This window comes from Macrotis lagotis, chromosome 1 (assembly GCF_037893015.1).
Source record: "Macrotis lagotis isolate mMagLag1 chromosome 1, bilby.v1.9.chrom.fasta, whole genome shotgun sequence".
Taxonomy (NCBI): domain Eukaryota; kingdom Metazoa; phylum Chordata; class Mammalia; order Peramelemorphia; family Peramelidae; genus Macrotis; species Macrotis lagotis.
Genome location: NC_133658.1, coordinates 272,734,505 through 272,751,442, shown reverse-complemented (window position 1 = coordinate 272,751,442; position 16,938 = coordinate 272,734,505). Strand labels below are relative to the sequence as shown.

At 37.9% G+C, this 16,938-nt stretch overlaps 2 long non-coding RNA genes across 5 annotated transcripts in view; both read right to left on the bottom strand.

Moving 5' to 3' along the window:
- LOC141516194 (uncharacterized) overlaps positions 1-16,938 on the bottom strand; it is a 113,406-nt gene that overhangs the window by 41,650 nt on the left and 54,818 nt on the right. The gene's annotated exons all lie outside the window — the stretch shown is intronic.
- Positions 14,018-16,885, bottom strand: LOC141504999 (uncharacterized). Its single transcript, XR_012473525.1, has 3 exons — positions 16,534-16,885; positions 15,035-15,162; positions 14,018-14,203 (listed from the first exon to the last, which is right to left on the bottom strand). It is a non-coding gene; the product is annotated as an uncharacterized LOC141504999 (long non-coding RNA).

Below are 16,938 nucleotides of genomic sequence, written 5' to 3'. Positions count from 1 at the left end.
ACTAAAGATCCAGTTTGTAGAGTAACCAGATCTGTTAAATTTTCTCATCTGCCATTTTACTAATTTCAAATCTCTTCACTGCTACAGAACATTTTAATAATGTGCAGGGGAAGAATATGATGCAAAGTAATGATATTTTAGCACTATGTTACCCCTTAGATGGAGGGCAAGCTACAAAGTAATGGATAAAATAAGATGGTTGATTTTGATTCTCTGAAACCTCCATTGTTATCTCACTACTATTAGTAATAAGGAACTACCCATAGAATCAAAGACTTAGGACTAGAAGGAGCCTTAGAGATCAGCTAGCCCAAACCTCTCCCCCCTCACTTTATAAGTGAGGAAAGTGAGTCCTAGAGATTAACAAATAATAAATGGCAAATTATTAATTCAAATCCAAATTCTTTGATTCCAAACCTACCACTTTTCCACCATGCCACATTGCCTTTTTTTTTAAATGAGACTTTAGCTTAGGAAAAAAGGTTCAGAATAGCTGAGGAATGAAGAGATTTGTTTTCATCTGCTTCTCTGAGTGTCTAAGACATTGTGTTCTATCTATTTTATGGTCTTTGATCATCTTTTTTCTAGTCCCCAAATTTTCTGCCCTGGCTAGACCACATGTGGATTATTATTTTCAGTTCTAGGTACTATATTTTGGGAAGAACATTGATAAACTGGACTGTAACCAGAGGAGACCAGAATGATGGATTTGAAGAATGGGTTGAAGGAAGCATAGAAAGAGATGTCTTGGCAGGGATATAATTGTCTTAGGGTATTTAAAGAGCTGTTATGTGGAAGTACATTAAAATGTAAGCTTCATGCAAGCAGGGATAGTTTCTCTCTTTGTATCCTGAGTGCCTAGAATATAGTTTTTCTTGGTAATCAATTAATTGATTATTGTTAGAATAGTAGGTAGAAGAGAATAGAATCTGCTCTCAATTTAAATAAAAATTTCTTAGTTATTTGGAATGGAAGGTAATGAAATATCTATCACTGGAGATCTTCAATCAGAAATTGGAGGGTTTATTAGGATTGGATACAAGAAGAGATAAGTATGAGCTAGATAGGATGGTTTCTGAGTCCCTCCCACCCCTGAAAGACAGCATTTCGAACTTTAAAAAATGATGGTGGCACAGTGGATAGAGCACCAGCCCTGGAGTCAGGAATACCTGAGTTCAAATATGACCTCAGACATTTAATAATTACCTAGCTGTGTGCTCTTGGGCAAGCCATTTAACCTCTTTGCCTTGCAAAAAACCTAAAAAACAAAAAACAAACAAAAAACAATGATGGAGGACAGATAGATGGTAGTAGCTAGACTGGTTACTTTAGGTCAAATCCAGCCTCAGTTCTTTACTAAGTGACCTTAGATAAGTCACTTTACCCTGATTACCTAAAAAAAACAATATAAATTTTATATTTGCTTTTTGAATATAACAGTCACTGGAGTTTACTTGAATAAGGGGACAAGGATTTGAAATGGACAGATCTAAGTCTTAGGAAGATTATTTTGGTAGCTGAATGGAGAATGATCTGAAATAGACAGAGACTCAATGAAGGGAGATAACCCAGTAGCCACTATAATAACCCAGGCATAAGCTGAAGAGTCTATTTTAGTGTGATGGTGGTGTCAGAAGAGAGAAGGGGAGCATATATGAGAAATGTCATGAAGGTAGAAATAACAGGATTTGGCAAGAGACTGTATATGTGATTTGAATGAGATTGAGGAATTGAGGGTGGCATCAAGGTTGCAAGCCTGGGTGATTGGAAAAATGGTAGTGATAGTAATAATGATGAGGTTCAGAAAAGAAGAAAGGTAATAAGTTCTGTTTTGGACTTGCTGAGTTTGAAATGTATTCCAGAGATCTAGTTTGAGGTGTCCATTGGCCAACTGAAGGTGTGAGACTGTTCAGGAGGAGGTTGAAGAGTTGAACAAAGAAATCTGAGAATCATCTGCATAAAGCTTGGAGCCTATGAGATCACTAAGCAAAATACTTTAGAAGGAGAAGAGGGCTCAGGACAGATCATAAGAGGGATGGGGGGTGGGGGGGAGAGAATAACCAAAGTATAATATGGATGAAGATCCAGCAATGGAGACTGAGAAGGAGCACTCAAATAGGTAGGTAGGAAGAGTCCCAGTGGCATGAAAATATAGAGAGTTAAAGGTATGCAAGAGAATCAAGTGATTGCTGTTATCAAAAGCTTTGGAGGGATCAAGAAGGATGAAGACTGAGAAAAAAAGTCATTTGATTTGACATTTAAGTGATCAAGAAGACCAGCCTTTTCAGATCAGCTCCCCTTAAGAGCTATTTCTTTTGCTTAGAGATGAAGAGGCATGATTTGATAGAATCTGCTTCCAGTCCCTTTCCACATACACTTCCTCCCCTCAGTGGATATCATGTCCTGGAATCCTATTCAAAGGCAAACAACAAAGCCAGAGTATGTATGCACTGGTGTATCTGACTGACTCTGGCTTCTAACTCTGAGTCAGGTGATTATGCTTTGAGTGTTCATTTACTTTGCTTAAATCCAAAGGAGATTCCTAGGCAAATCTAATTCAAGAAGGTTTGGGCAAAGGTGGGAGTGGGGAGGGAAGTGACGCCTCTTTTGTATTGGAAAAGTGTAGGGTCCAAGCAATTTCCATTCACAGAATCATGGAAGGTTTAGACTGGAAGCCCTTAGCACAGCCTCTAGTTCAGGTCCCTCCTTTCGCCGATGAGGAATCTAAAGACAAGGGAAGAGATAGGACTTGACCAAGATCATATCGCAACTGCTCCAGTTCTGACTAGAAGCCAGGGAAACCTAAAAGAGAAGGAAAGGAAAGAAAAACAGTAACTCTTTCAGCATCCTGATGGTGATGAGAAATTTTAGTGACCAGTGACGCAGGCAGGAGTATGCAGCCTTGTGCCTTTAATTGCAGTCCTAGACACGAAGCCGCTCACCACCAAGTTCGGGGCGTCGCTGTCAGTTGAGCCCGGTGGCTGAGTCCGGGGCTGCTGGCTCCAGGATGGATTTGGTGAAGCGACGGTCTGCAGCCCAGCTACCAACGCGGAGGAGAGCGAAGGAGCTACTTAGGGCAGTGCCAGTTCCGGGCATTAAGTATGCAAATTTCTCAGTGTCTCAGCTCCCAAGAACAGCGGGCGCTGAATGCAGTGGCAGCCGCGAGCCGCACGACATCATTCATTCCAATCATTAAAACAAAGGCGGGATAAATCGCTACCTAATTTGGAAAATATGCTTATCATATAGTCTCTTTGGTCTGTAAGGAAAATGAGAATCCCGGAATGTGTTGTCTGGTGTCTGTGTGTGTGTGTGTGTGTGTGTGTGTGTGTGTGTGTGTGTGTGAGAGAGAGAGAGACAGAGACACAGAGACAGAGACACAGAGACAGAGACACAGACAGAGACAGAGACACAGAGACAGACAGAGACACAGAGACAGACAAAGAAAGAAAGAAACAAAAGAGACAAAAACATAGGAAGAGACACAGAGACAGAGAGAAATAAAGATACAGGGACAGAAGGAATTTACTAAATTCTAGAGAGCGATTCCTCCTTCCTCCTCCCCTTTTTTTGCAACGATTCTTTCCCCCCTTTCCCTAAGATCTCCCTCAGCAGAGGAATCCAGACCCACAGATAAAACTCTGCTCACATATTCCATCAGACTCTCCCAGACTGAGCCAAGACGTCCTTCCATTCCATCAGGTAACTTGCTCTTCCTCCACCTGACAGTTCTACCTTCCCCAGCCTAAGAAATTTGGATTCATATAGTGTTTCCACGGAAAAGATTTTCAAGTCATTCCCTTCTTTTGGAAAAGAGGAGAAACCAAACTGACATCTTGGAAGTTACAATAAGCAAGTGACCAATTTTGGATGTTCTCCAGTATCCTGCCTTCCAGTTCAGTCCTTTGACTCCTCTGCCTTACCTCCTAGGTGTGTGGAATTATTAGCTAGTCCAATGCAGTTATTTGATAAATAAGCACTTTTCCTCCCAAGTCAGTGACATATTTCCTAAGGGAAATATTCCTATAAATACACATACACACATATGTGGTTTTAAGCTTTTGATATCATCTTACCAATATCTCATTTGATCCTTAAAACAACCCTATTAAGATAGTTTTTAATCCCCATTTTGCAGATGAGGAAAATGAATTTGAGAGGTTAAGGTAATTGGTTACTGTCACACATCTAGTTAGTAAATTTTTGAAGCTAGAGTTCATATCTTTCTGACTCCAAGTTCAGATCCCTCTGTCCACTATTCCACCTAGCTGCCTCATGAGTATGAGAAAACTGAGGTTCAGGAAATAGAAGTGATTTTCCAATCTTCATACAGTTTGTATGGCAGGCACAACCTAGGCTAAAGCCATGACATCAATGAATCCTTGAGCTGGAAAGGATCTTAGAAATCATCTGATTTCTTCTGCATCACCTTCACCTTATTTTAAGGATAGGGAAACTCATAAAAAGTCCAGAGAAGCCCATGGTCACTATGACATGCCCAAGGTCACAAATTTGAAGAATGGGTTGAAGGAAGCATAGAAAGAGATGTCTTGCAGCAAATTTGGCACGTAAGATCATGGTCACCTGATCCTCAGTTTAACCAGCTCCCTTTTCTCTAAACTATCTGTTACACCTAAGGAAGGAGGCTTAAATATAAATTCTTCAGAATATTCAAGAGGTTTCGGTTCCTTCATTAAACACTACTGCTCTCTATTTAGGAATGATAATAGGAGCAGTGATAATTGACCCATTGTGCACTTAATAACAAGAGGCATAAATAGGAAGTGATCTTTATCTTGTGATTGATTGCATCCCATTTGAGTTATCAGTGTCTCAGTTTCTCTTTCTGAGACACAGGGACAATAATGCTTACTCCCAAGTACCATTTTAAATGGATGAATGATATGACTATAAATTAGATAATATATGGAAATGACTCAATTTCTTGACGGAAAAGAGCCTTGACAATCTAAGGAATTATTATTACTGTGAATTTTAGTCATTTCCAAAGGTATTACTGACTATTGATTCCTATTATAGGATTTCTAACCCAAGTCTAGATAGACTTTCATTATGTGCTCGTGAAAAATAAGCAGTAGCAAAGGTGGACTTCAAAGACAGCTTGTCTGATTCCAAATCAAGTGAAATTTCCATTGTTCTTTAGGGATGCCACCTCCAGAAATGCAGAAAGCATCACAGAGCTCCCTAAACTAATAGTGATGCTAGGAAAGAATTTCTTAACCAGTTGAGTCAGCTTCAGCTCATCTAAAGGTCAGAGGATTCTCAATCAGACTGGTCCCTGCCCAGAGTAAAGAACCTATCACTTCTCATCATAGACAACACTTTCATCCTTTTGTCCTCCAAATCTAAGAAATTTAACATTTCATTCTCCTCAGTCTGTTCTAGACAAATGAATATATTGTATGTTGTTATTATAAAGAAAAAATGTAGTCAAATACAAAAATAAATTGGACTCAGGAACCCATACTCTGGCTCTATTGTTGATGATTATGATGATAACAATAAATTCCTTAAAAACATTTACCAGTTTGCAAAGAGCTTTTTATACATTATCTCTTTAGATCCTCAAAACAATCCCATGAAGCAGATGGTACAACAGTATTATTTTCATCTGGCTGAAACAGAAATGGAGATTCAGAAAGATGAAATGAATTGCCCAGAGTCTACACCCAGACCTCACCTTGAGTCTTTTAACTTCAGATGTACTTCTCCTTCCAATACACCCAGAATGTTAATCTTCTATGTGACCCTAGACAAGACAAACTTTCTGTTTATGTTTTTGTACCTATCTGCCAAATGGGGAAAAATCACATCCCTCTCTTGAAAGAGTTCAATTGATCATATTTATTTCTCTTCAGTAGGGATTCTCATGGACCCCTTTTGCATTCTATAGACCCCCTCTCAGAATGTTTTAAATGTATAAACTAAAATACGCAAAGCTGCAAAAAAACCCAAATTATGTGGAAAAGTAATAAAACTATATATTTTAAAAGTTCAAGGACCCCAGGTGAAGAACCCCTGCTTTTAAGGATGTACCTAAAGTTCTCTGGTTAAAGGAGTCCCCATGAAACCATTCAGACAAATCCTTTCTTGTAGCCAAAGACTTCCCCCCTGACTGGCCAAAGGCATCCTTGAGTTCTTGTCTCCCATTGGTACTTTTAGCATCCTTCAATGCAAATTAGTTTCTCCAACATTCCATTCTTGCCAATTAATCCTTCCTGGCCTGAGACTAGGGAGTGGAAAGCTGCGGAAGCACAGCTTAATTATATGGTCCATGGGGCTGGGAGAGAGGGGAAAGAATAGAGAAAGGAGGCTCTGAGACTGGTGCCAGCCCAAGAGCTCTTCTCTCTATTTCCATTATATTCTTCTGGTTCATCCCCTGACCCGTTTAACATTCATCAGGAGAGATGCATTGTCACTGGTTGGCCTGGTGTTGCTTGGAATACTATTAATCACAGAGAATTCATTAGGTTTTTCACTTGGGGATTGGATACCCAATTCAACATCCATTACATTGAAATTAAGCAACAGGGCCCGTGGCATTGGGACAGGGCTTTGGGACTGAAAACTGGCTTCCAGATTTTGTGGCTAGAAGCCAAAATCTAAGGCCCTCAACTCCCAGTTGGTCACTAATTCTAACAGAAGCTCTAGTGCCAAGGTCAGGTTCAGATTTTTATCAGGTGGTCTGACAGTCAGCTGCCCTGGGGGCTTCCAAATCACACACACAAGAAAAGTGATTTTGATTAGAAATACCTTGGCATGATCCAAACTTATGAATGAACAACTCTGAATAGGAGGTTTAAGCATCATCTAATCCCAATATTTTTTAAATGTGAGGACAGACTCAAAAAATTTTGATTTTTATCATGAATAACTGTTTATAAAAAAAATCAAATAAATATGCAAAAGAGGGACAAATGATACCAACAAACTCTACTTAGTCATTATCAAGGTAGACTCCAATAAACTAACAATCAACAAAGAAAATACAAGGTCCAACCATTGACATCAAAAAAAACCTTTGACCACTGTAATTACTCTCTTGGCATTTGTTGACTGAGAAAAATACATAATAACAAAAAAGTTATTACTTATCTAGTAGTCCTTTTAAATGAATTTTATTTATCACAATAGCATTCACAAACATATAAAAAATTATGTGAGCAAGGAATTTTATTTAGTCTCCAGAAGGTACATTTGCTTATTTATAGATTAGCCTATCTAGTCTAAAGGGAAAAACTGCTCTCATTTTGGAGTCAAAGAATCTGGATTAGAATCCCAACTTTAGCATTTCCTTCCTATGGACTTTAGCCAGCCAGGTGGTGCAGTGGATAGAATGCTGGATTTGGAGTCAGATATGAGTTCAGATCTGATTTCAGACATTTAATAGTTATGTGATGCTGGAAAAGTTACTTGACACTCTTTGCTCAGGTTCTGCATCTGTAAAAATGAGCTATAAAAGGAAATAAAATCACTCCTGTATCTTTGTCCCCTTAAAACGGGTATACAAAGAGTCAGATATGACAGAAAACAAAAGCAACAACCTCATCTTGAAATAAAGGTCTTGGATTAAATAGTTGTAAATCTGTGATCCAAAGCATAATTCAATCCCCCTCCCTGCCCAAACACAAACTTCAGAGTTTATGGTTGGGAACCACTAACTAGTCCAAACCCTTTATTTTATAAAGGAAAGTATCAAAGCCCAGAAAAGTCATATGACTTGCCTAAAATCATTCAGTCTGAGGTATAGCTGAAAGTTGAATCCAGGTCTCCTGATACCCTAATTTTGAGATAGATTTAGAAGTGGATAGAGCACTGGACTTGTAGTCAGAAAGACGTGAGTCCAAATCTCACCTCAGATGCTTGCTGTATGATCCTGGGCAAGTCTCTTTCTTTGCCTCAGTTTTCTCTATTTTTTTCCCCAGTATCTTTTTGAAAGGAGAAGAGGGTGCACTGAAAATAATGCCAATTTCCCAGCATCCCACAAGCTTGAATTTCTTTGAGGAAGTCCAGGGTTTCTCCAACCCTACTGTCCTGTCATTATTTTCTCTATTTGAATGAGGGTAAGAATATTTATGTACCAGTATCATTGTGGATTATGCTCTGGATCACAGATTTACAATTAGATGACCTTTAGACTATTTAGTCCAATGCCTTTATTTTCAAGATGAGATTTTTGCTTTTGCTGTTCAGTTATATCTGACTCTTTGTGACCTCATTTGGGAATTTTATTAACAGATACTAGAGTGGTTTCATCATTTTCTTCTTCCTTCTTTCTGTCCTTTCTATCAAGGTTCAACAAATACAAGGAATTTGAGCAACATTGGACTTGGCCAACATGCCCCATTGTGGGCATTCTCCTTGAGCAAAGCTCTTTGATTGATCCTTCTTATAAGAGTCAGAGAGATCCACTTCATGAATCCTTCTTTGCAATAGGACTGATTCTCAATTGGACTTCCTTTCTGGGTCCCTAGCCTCTGCTAGGGTAGTTGAGGAGAGAAAAGGGGAGTGGGGAGGGGGTAGGTGAGAAGGGGGAGTGTGCTCCAGCATGGGTGTTATATAAATATGTTGTGGGTATAAATATGTATTTGGAGCATGTTTGGCCTCAATCCTGCCTGTTCTTCCAGCTGTCTGCTAACCTCTGCAAACAGCAGGGTCTTCCTGACAGATTGAGCCTGAGAAAACCTCTGCTCTTCTGTGGGAACATATTTAACTTGTTCAAAGACTGTGACTGTGTTACATTAATAAGTCCAGTGCAGGCAGAGGAGACTCCCAGGAAAGGAAGGGAAAAGAAGCAGGCATCCGGACTCACAACTGCATTTTGTGGCAGTTTCTGGGTAATCCTGCAATTAAAATCAAGGTCCTGCAGGATCATGGGAAATGGGATTTGCATAATTTGAAATTTGAGGAAAATCTCTAAATACTTTAATTTTGATAGAAACTGTTTCTACTGCTGACATGTGTCTACACCTATAATTTCAGTTGATAAATTGCTGTAATTTCTCCTCCATTTCATGTTCTTTCTAACATTAATTGTCAGTTGTAGGGTAAGACACTATAGAAAGGGAGCTGGGGGAAAAGGGAGAATAATGCCATTGTGACGCTTGGGTGTGAATAGTCTTTGGGAGGATGATTGTCTATTGCACAGATGCAAATAAAAAAAAAATCTTGGCTTACACAAAGATGCATTGTCAGCCTCCCCCCCTCAACTCCCTCCCTCACTATTCTGGAGAACTGAAGTTTTAAACCAAGAGAATATTATGTAGACATGACAGCTGAAATCTCTGAGAGATAACAGCTGTCACCCTGCTGTATCCTACACACACACACACACACACACACACACACACACACACAAATCCTTGCAAGCTGATTTCCTATCAAGGCAGAGAATTGAAAAGGCTTTAGTTCTTACTAGCCCAGGAACACTACCCTCCCCAATATCTTTTTGAAAGGACCAGAGTGCACATTGAAAACAATCTCAGTTTCCCAGCATCCCACAAGCTTGACTTTCTTTTGGCACCTTCTGAAGTGTTACCCACTCTCACTTTGTTTGAGTTTTCTGTAATGCACCCCACTTGAAGACTTGGGTTCCTTGCACTTTGAGGAAGCTCAGGGTTTCTACTGCCCTGTCAGAATTATCCCAGTTGGCTCCACATGGACCTTATGTGTGGTATCCTGAGTCATCTAAATGCTAAGAATTGAGTCACATTCCTCCAAGGTAGAGAGACAAAAAAAAGTAGGTAGGAAACACATCACAATTACCTTCTAAAATTCATGAATTTTCAGGTCTGGGAGCAATGATTTCCACAAGTTTAACTTTAGAAAGAGTATCTGTTTGGATAAAATATCCAAGACTGTTTCCCATGAGCTAAGTCTTTCCCTGTTTAGGCAATAACATCTCTCCATGCTATCAGGAGTTTTTGACCTGGGTTCAACGATAGATTTTGAAGAGTCCATGAATTTGAATGAGGAAAATATATATTTGTAAATATCTTTACTTTTACTAACTGAAATTTAGCATTTCCCTTAATTATCACATAGGCAACAAAACATTGTTCTGAGAAGGAATTCAAAGTTTTCACAAGATTGCCAACAAAAAATATTTACATCCTTTGTTCTAAATCACCTCCTTCTTTCTAGGCTTCACTGGAGCCTTCAGAGAGGTTCTGGGGCTTCTTAGGTTTGACTTGCAATCCTAATATGCAAAAGTTATGCTTCACTCAGAAAAACAAAAATAAAACAGGAATGGTTATCTGAGACAATTTATAGATAATCTCATCCTCTCCTTTCCCTTTTTGGTGGAATCACCTTTTCAGGAATGTCAGGGTCCTCAGAGTGGCCAACACACATTAAACACAAACTTGCCCTGCTCATTTTCAAGGGAAAGGATGTCTTCACTTTTCACTTACTACCCGGTCCATCCATAAGGGCCATTATCAGTTCCTACATTCTCCAAGAAGTTCTTCCAGGCCAATACAACCCCACAATATTCTACATCTTTACCATCTTCTAGGGTTTTTTATGGGATTAACTCCCAGAACTAGAAAATGCATTGGCACAGACTGTTTCCCTAGTTCACTGTACTTTTCACTCTCTCACAGGGTCTCACATTCAACTTCCAAAAGGAAAAGGGCACTGTGATATGCTAGCTGGTCCCTACTCCCTTAGGAGAAAAGACAGTGATGATCTCATTCAACAGTGTTGCCCTCTTCTTCTCATTTCCACTGCCTGACACACAATTTCTTTGATAGTAAGTTGCAATAATGCAGTAGAAAAGATATTTGAGTGAGAGCACTGGATTCAAATCTCTTCTCTTCCACCTTTGTGAATATAGTATTTTTTTTTCTTTGAGTCTGTTTCTTCAACTGTAAAATTTCCAGGTAGCACTGGAACCAATCAGAGGAGTCAATCTCCAAGGCTCAGACCACAAATACTCACAAAACTCCTAAATGTGGCCTGAATCAGATTAAAATGTAATTTGGAAATATTTAACAAAAAATACAATAAACAGGAAAAATTAATTTGTAGTTCTCTAAATCTGGAATCCAATTTCAATTTCAATCAATCAATACACATTTGCTAAGCACCTAATAGTACTGGGGATATAAAGAGTCCAAAGATAATTCTTTCCTTCAAAGAGCTTACAGTCTAAAGAGACTACAAGCAAACAAATTTATATGAAGAAAGCTATGCAGAGGATAAAACAGGATTTAATTAAGAGAGGGAAAGCATTAGACACCACTAGAGTAAATGATCTATTTTGAGGGAGCTATCCAACTCTTAAGTTTATGATCCTGTGACTCAAAAAAATAGCATGTTATTGTATAGAAACTTTTCAATGATACATTTTACATTACTTGCAAGGGTATAGTGTGTGTGGGGGTGGGGGAGGGAAATGTGTGTATTATACACTTGAAGCTTAATTGCATTATTTACACTTTCTTAAGTCCAGACAATCAACAAAACAATAAAGCCTTGATTTATATAGTGCTTGCCAATTTCCTAGGTGAACTTGCTCACACTAAGAATAATCAGCTCTGAGTCAATATGAATTGGTTTTAGTTAGAAATTTAAAATTCAAAACTGTCTTTGGTCCATCAGTGAGGACATTCCTACTTTCCATTGGCCATTCTTTTCTCAAGGAGTGAAAGTCAAAGAAGGCAGAGATGGAAAGGTCATGTAATCCTGTGGTATCAACTAAAACAGAGATGGGGCACTTCTTAAGGATCCCTGTGGGCCACATATTAAATTTGAAAATTACATATGTTTCTAGACTTTTTAAAATTAATACAACAATATGTTAAAATCAGATGGGAGCTACATTTTAACCTAGCTCTGTCCACATTGTAGAGCACTGTGAGTCCTTGTAGCCTGGGAACCATTTGACACTCTTGATTTGGTCCAATTTCCTCATTTTTAAATGAAGAAGGTAAGCACCAGAGCAGTGAAATTACTTACTTTCTCAAAGCATCTATTTGGAAGGAAGTAGAAGAGAAGGCATTTGATCAGGCAGGCAGAGTAATGTGGAGGAGTCTTGGATTTGGAATTAAAGAACTTGGATTCTAGACCCAGCTTTGCTACTGTTCACAACCTGTGAGCCTTGAGCAAATCACCTCAGCTTAGTTTCCTCATCTATAAAATAGTTAGATTGGATTAGCTAACCAAAAGGTTAGCTTTCACTTCTACAGCTATGATTTTATGATTCCAAGTCCAATGTGTTGGTTTTTTGTTGTCATTTTTTATTCCCCAAACACCAAACTATTCATTTTCCTGTTAACCTGAATAACAAGAAAATAGTTTTGGGGATAATAAATTTGCTCAGGAATAATAATAATGTAGTCTGAAAAAAGTTAGAGACTTGGATTTTATATTCTAATATATATTACCCTTGGCAATTTAGGGCTGTTAGCTGGGGCAGATGATAGTGCACAGGAAGTCAGGAAGGCCTGAGTCCAAATATAATCTCAAAGACTAGCTTTGTGACCTTGGGCAAATCATTTAACCCAGTTTCTCCCAATTTTCTCATCTATAATATGAACTGGAGATGGAAATGACAATCCACTTCTGTATTTTTGCTAAAAAAATCCCAAAAGGCTTCACAAAAAAGTCAGACATGACTGAAAAATATTTAAACAATAATAGTAACTTTGTAATATCTCTAAAGGTGAGTAGATGGAGAAATTCACAGCCCCCAAAAGAGGCTCTTTGAATAACTGCAGAATAACAGAAAAGGCTCCCAAGTTTTTCAGTGTTTGGCCTAAATAGTAAAACCAATGGGATTATACCATACCTATACACTCTCTTCTGCAGTGATCTATTTCTTCTCACCTCAGTCCTCACTCAGCACAAATGCTCCTGCTCTGGCCCTCCCCTTCTCCCCCAAGCACATTCATCCAACGACTTGAACACAAAGCCCACTTTTAAACTGGGATGATGTACTAAATTATTCTATTAATTTATTATTCATGATGAAAAATTATTCTAATAACATTTTCCATTCTATTAATATTCCAAAGATGAGCGGCTTAGAGCTACTTCCCGCAGTCCCTTTCTGTGGTTAGCTTCAATCTATTTTTAACAAAGTGTACTGAAATTAAAATCTAATCATTTGAAATATGCTACGTTTAACAAATACAGTTAAAATATATGTATAAAATGAGAGGGGAAGGAGCCATTCCAGGGTTCAGGGCTTAGTTCAGTGTTCACAGGGGGGAATGATTTCTGTTTTTTTTTTCTGTGCAAGATGGATACTAGAGGTTGTCTGCAGGCAGACTACAATTCATCATTTCCTAGTCAATATTAACCATTAATTCTTTCTCTTTGTCCCCTTCCTATATGTCTTCAGAATTTTCTATGGTTGATGAGAAATCCTTTTCTTCTTGATAAGATGTTTTGGTCACATTTGGTTGTATTGTATGAGAATTGCTATTTGATGGGAAAAGTGACTTTATTGTTCATATACTTTGATCCAGCATTGGCACATAATGGAACCCCAAGGAGACCAAATAAAAGGAAAAAGGCATATTTTTATCCATCATGTATGTGAATATATATATACATAAATATGTATGTATATATAAAATAGTATATGTATATTCACAGAAAGATTTTTTTCTTCAAGAAAAATAGTGGAAACAAGGTAAAGTACTCATTAATTGAAGAACGGCTAAACAAGTTATATATGAATGGCATAGTATTATTATTATACCATAAGCAATAGTGAATATGAAATATTCAAAGAAAATTGGGGATTAATGAGTGGATGGATGGAGGAAAGAAAAGATTAAAAAACATTTAGCCCTTATTATCTGACAAGCACTATACTCAGCACTTCATTTACAAAGAGATAAAGAAGACAATTCGTGATCTAAAGGACTCCAGACTCTAATTTAGGAAAAACATTTTCCCAGCTCTTAGCACAGTACCTTCTAATTCTTAGCACAGTGTCTGAAATATTGGAAATATTTAATAAATGTCAGTTTATTTCATTGAGATGTAGTAGAATTCATCTGCAGGGAGACTGGAAAAGTCCAGAGATGCTAAGGGTGCAGTCACAGACCAGATGGCAAGACCCAGCTATGGTATCTGCCCAAGATGAACAGCTTGCCTCACCTTGGAAAGATGGGAGTGCCTCTAAATGTTGGAGTAGAGAGTCCATTCTTGGTTACCTCTAGTAAGGCTGGAATTAGAGAAAGGGTGGGTCAGTGGATGACAAGAAAGAGAAAAGGGAAAGGGAAGGGGTCATTGGCAGAAGCTTGGACTGAGCTATCTTTAGGGGGAAAGGGGAAGGTAATCTCTCTTTGTGTCAAGTCCAGATGAGGTCAGGGATAGCCTGATATAGAAAAGGGAGAAATTTGACAAGTTTCTTCAGAAAGGATAGTATGAATTGATGCAGAATGAAGAATATATAACTATGGGAACAATACATATAATAAAAACACTAATAAACAGGAAAATTACACTGGGACATTAGAATTCACATTAAAGACCAAAAATTATTCCTAATTGAAACATTCTTCCCATCTCTCAAAATATTAATTTCAAAATACAGGTACAAAACACAACATACATCATATGAAGTCAAGAAGACCTGAATTCAAATCTGGCTTCATATTTACTGTGTAACCATGAACAAGTTGTCCAACCTTTGTTTGACTCAGTTTCCTCATCTATAAAATGAGTACCACCATAGCACCTCCCTGTCAGGGATGTTGTGAGGATCAAGTGAGATAATAATTAATAGAGTGCTTAGAACAGTGTTTGACACATAGTGAGTGCTAAATCAAAACTTGGTATTATTGTATAACTGATGTGTCCATATGTTCTGCTTAACTATGTTACAAGGAGGAGAAATTATGGGGTGGGGGCTTTTAGGAATGACAGTGATGTGAAAAATGAAAAGTCATCAATAAAATTGTTTTTAAAGAAAAAAGAATTGCTTGCATGAGTTAGAGATGTAGGTACTGGTGCTTTGTCAGCAGTGAACCTGGTGCCAGAAAAGAAGACTTACTTTTAGATTCAACAGTCTAGTACTTGTTAAACACTTTCCATGTGTTAAGTGCTGAGGTTGAGGGAGTTACAAATAGGTGCAAGACAGTCCCCACATTCAGGAGTCTTCTTCATTCTCTATCAAGGCAGCTAAGACATGAACACAAACATCTACTATATAAAAAATATAATATTAGGCATGAAAAAAAGATTCACAAGCAAAATGCTTTAGGACTATAAAGAAGGGAGAAATTATTTCTATTGGGGGAATTAGGGGGAATTTCAAGAGGCCAAGTCAAGTAAATGTAAAGTAACTAGTTGTCCCTATGTGACAATCAATATGCTATTTTCTGGGGATACAAAGAAGGGGGGGGACCAGTCCCAGTTCTCAAGAAGTTTCTGGTCTAGTAAAAAAGGTATTTCACCAAAGCAAAGAATCCTGGAATAAGGTGGTACAATCTGACCAGCAATCTACAAAATTCCCAACAAGTAGGAATCTAACTTCCACTTAAATACCAAAAGTTCTGGAGAATCTACTTCCTCCCAAAGTAGCACATTTCTGCTTTTACTTCTCTCTTAATTGCTAAGAAACTTTATACTGTATTGATTCAAAATCAATCTCTCAGAAATTTCTAGCCACTGTTCTTTAGTGTACCCCTTTAGAACAAGAACAAATCTAATCCCTTTTACACAAGGGAGTCCTTCAAATATTTAAACATAGCTATTATTCCCTCTTTTCCCCTGTATTCTTGCTAAGCTAAACACAATGAACTATTTCAGTTTGTTCTCATATGGGGTTTCCTCACCATTCTAGTCAACTCTTCTCTGACTGTGTAAAAAGTTGTCCCAAAATTCAGTACCCAGACTGAATATAAAACTATAGATGTGATCTAGCCAGGCAAATCATAGAAAAATCATTATATGTTCCCATGATGGTCAACATGTTGATATTAATGCAGTCTAAATTTACTTTAGGTTTTTGGTGTGGTTTTTTTGGATTCCATTGTATTAAACTTGCAGTTCCCTAAATTTCCAGGTGTTTTTCACATACCAGCCCTTATTCAATCTATACTAGTGCTTTTGCTTTTTTGAACCTAAGTTATAACATTTTACATTTATCCCATTAGATCTCAACCATTGCTTAAGGTTGTTAAGATCTTTTTGGACCGTGTTATGCACATTCACTATTCCTCTCAGCTTCACATCATTCTTAAATTTGAGAGGCATGGCAACTATGCTATCATTCAAGTTAATAATAAAAATGTTAACAGAATAGCTTCCAGGACAGACTCCTGGGAACACTTCACTAGAAACCTCTCACCAAGTTGCCATCACTTCATTAATCACTAGCTTTAGAAGTAGTCATTCTATTTGTTCCAAAATCCACTTTAATGTCTTATAAGCTAGCCCACTTCTTTCCAGCTAGTCCACAAGGATATCATGAGAGCTTATAAAACAACTCACTAAAATCTAGGTACACAATGTCTACAATGTCCTCTGATCTACCAATCTGGTACTCACTGAATACTTTGTAATGAAAATATTCTCTCCACAGTCACAGATTTGATGGATGTCTTCAAGAGTTTTTCATCTAAAAACTTCAATACCGTGCTACCAAATCTGATGATTAGCATCTTGAGGCTGCTTGACCACAAGATAAATTCATCATCATACATAAAGTTCCAGATGGTGAAATCTACAAGAGTTTGATATCTTCTATCTTTGTCATCAAGCTCGGGGGTATCTTTCATACAATTGGCTACTAGATATTAGTCTAATATCAACACTGAGGAAAAATGAAGTTTGTCTAAGCACATCTTGTTTTTGAGGATCTAAGTGCTTTCATTTCCAGGTGCTACAACCCATCCCATTAATAATCAGAACCCAAAAGGAGCTCCATAGGCATGATTCCTTTCTAATCACATG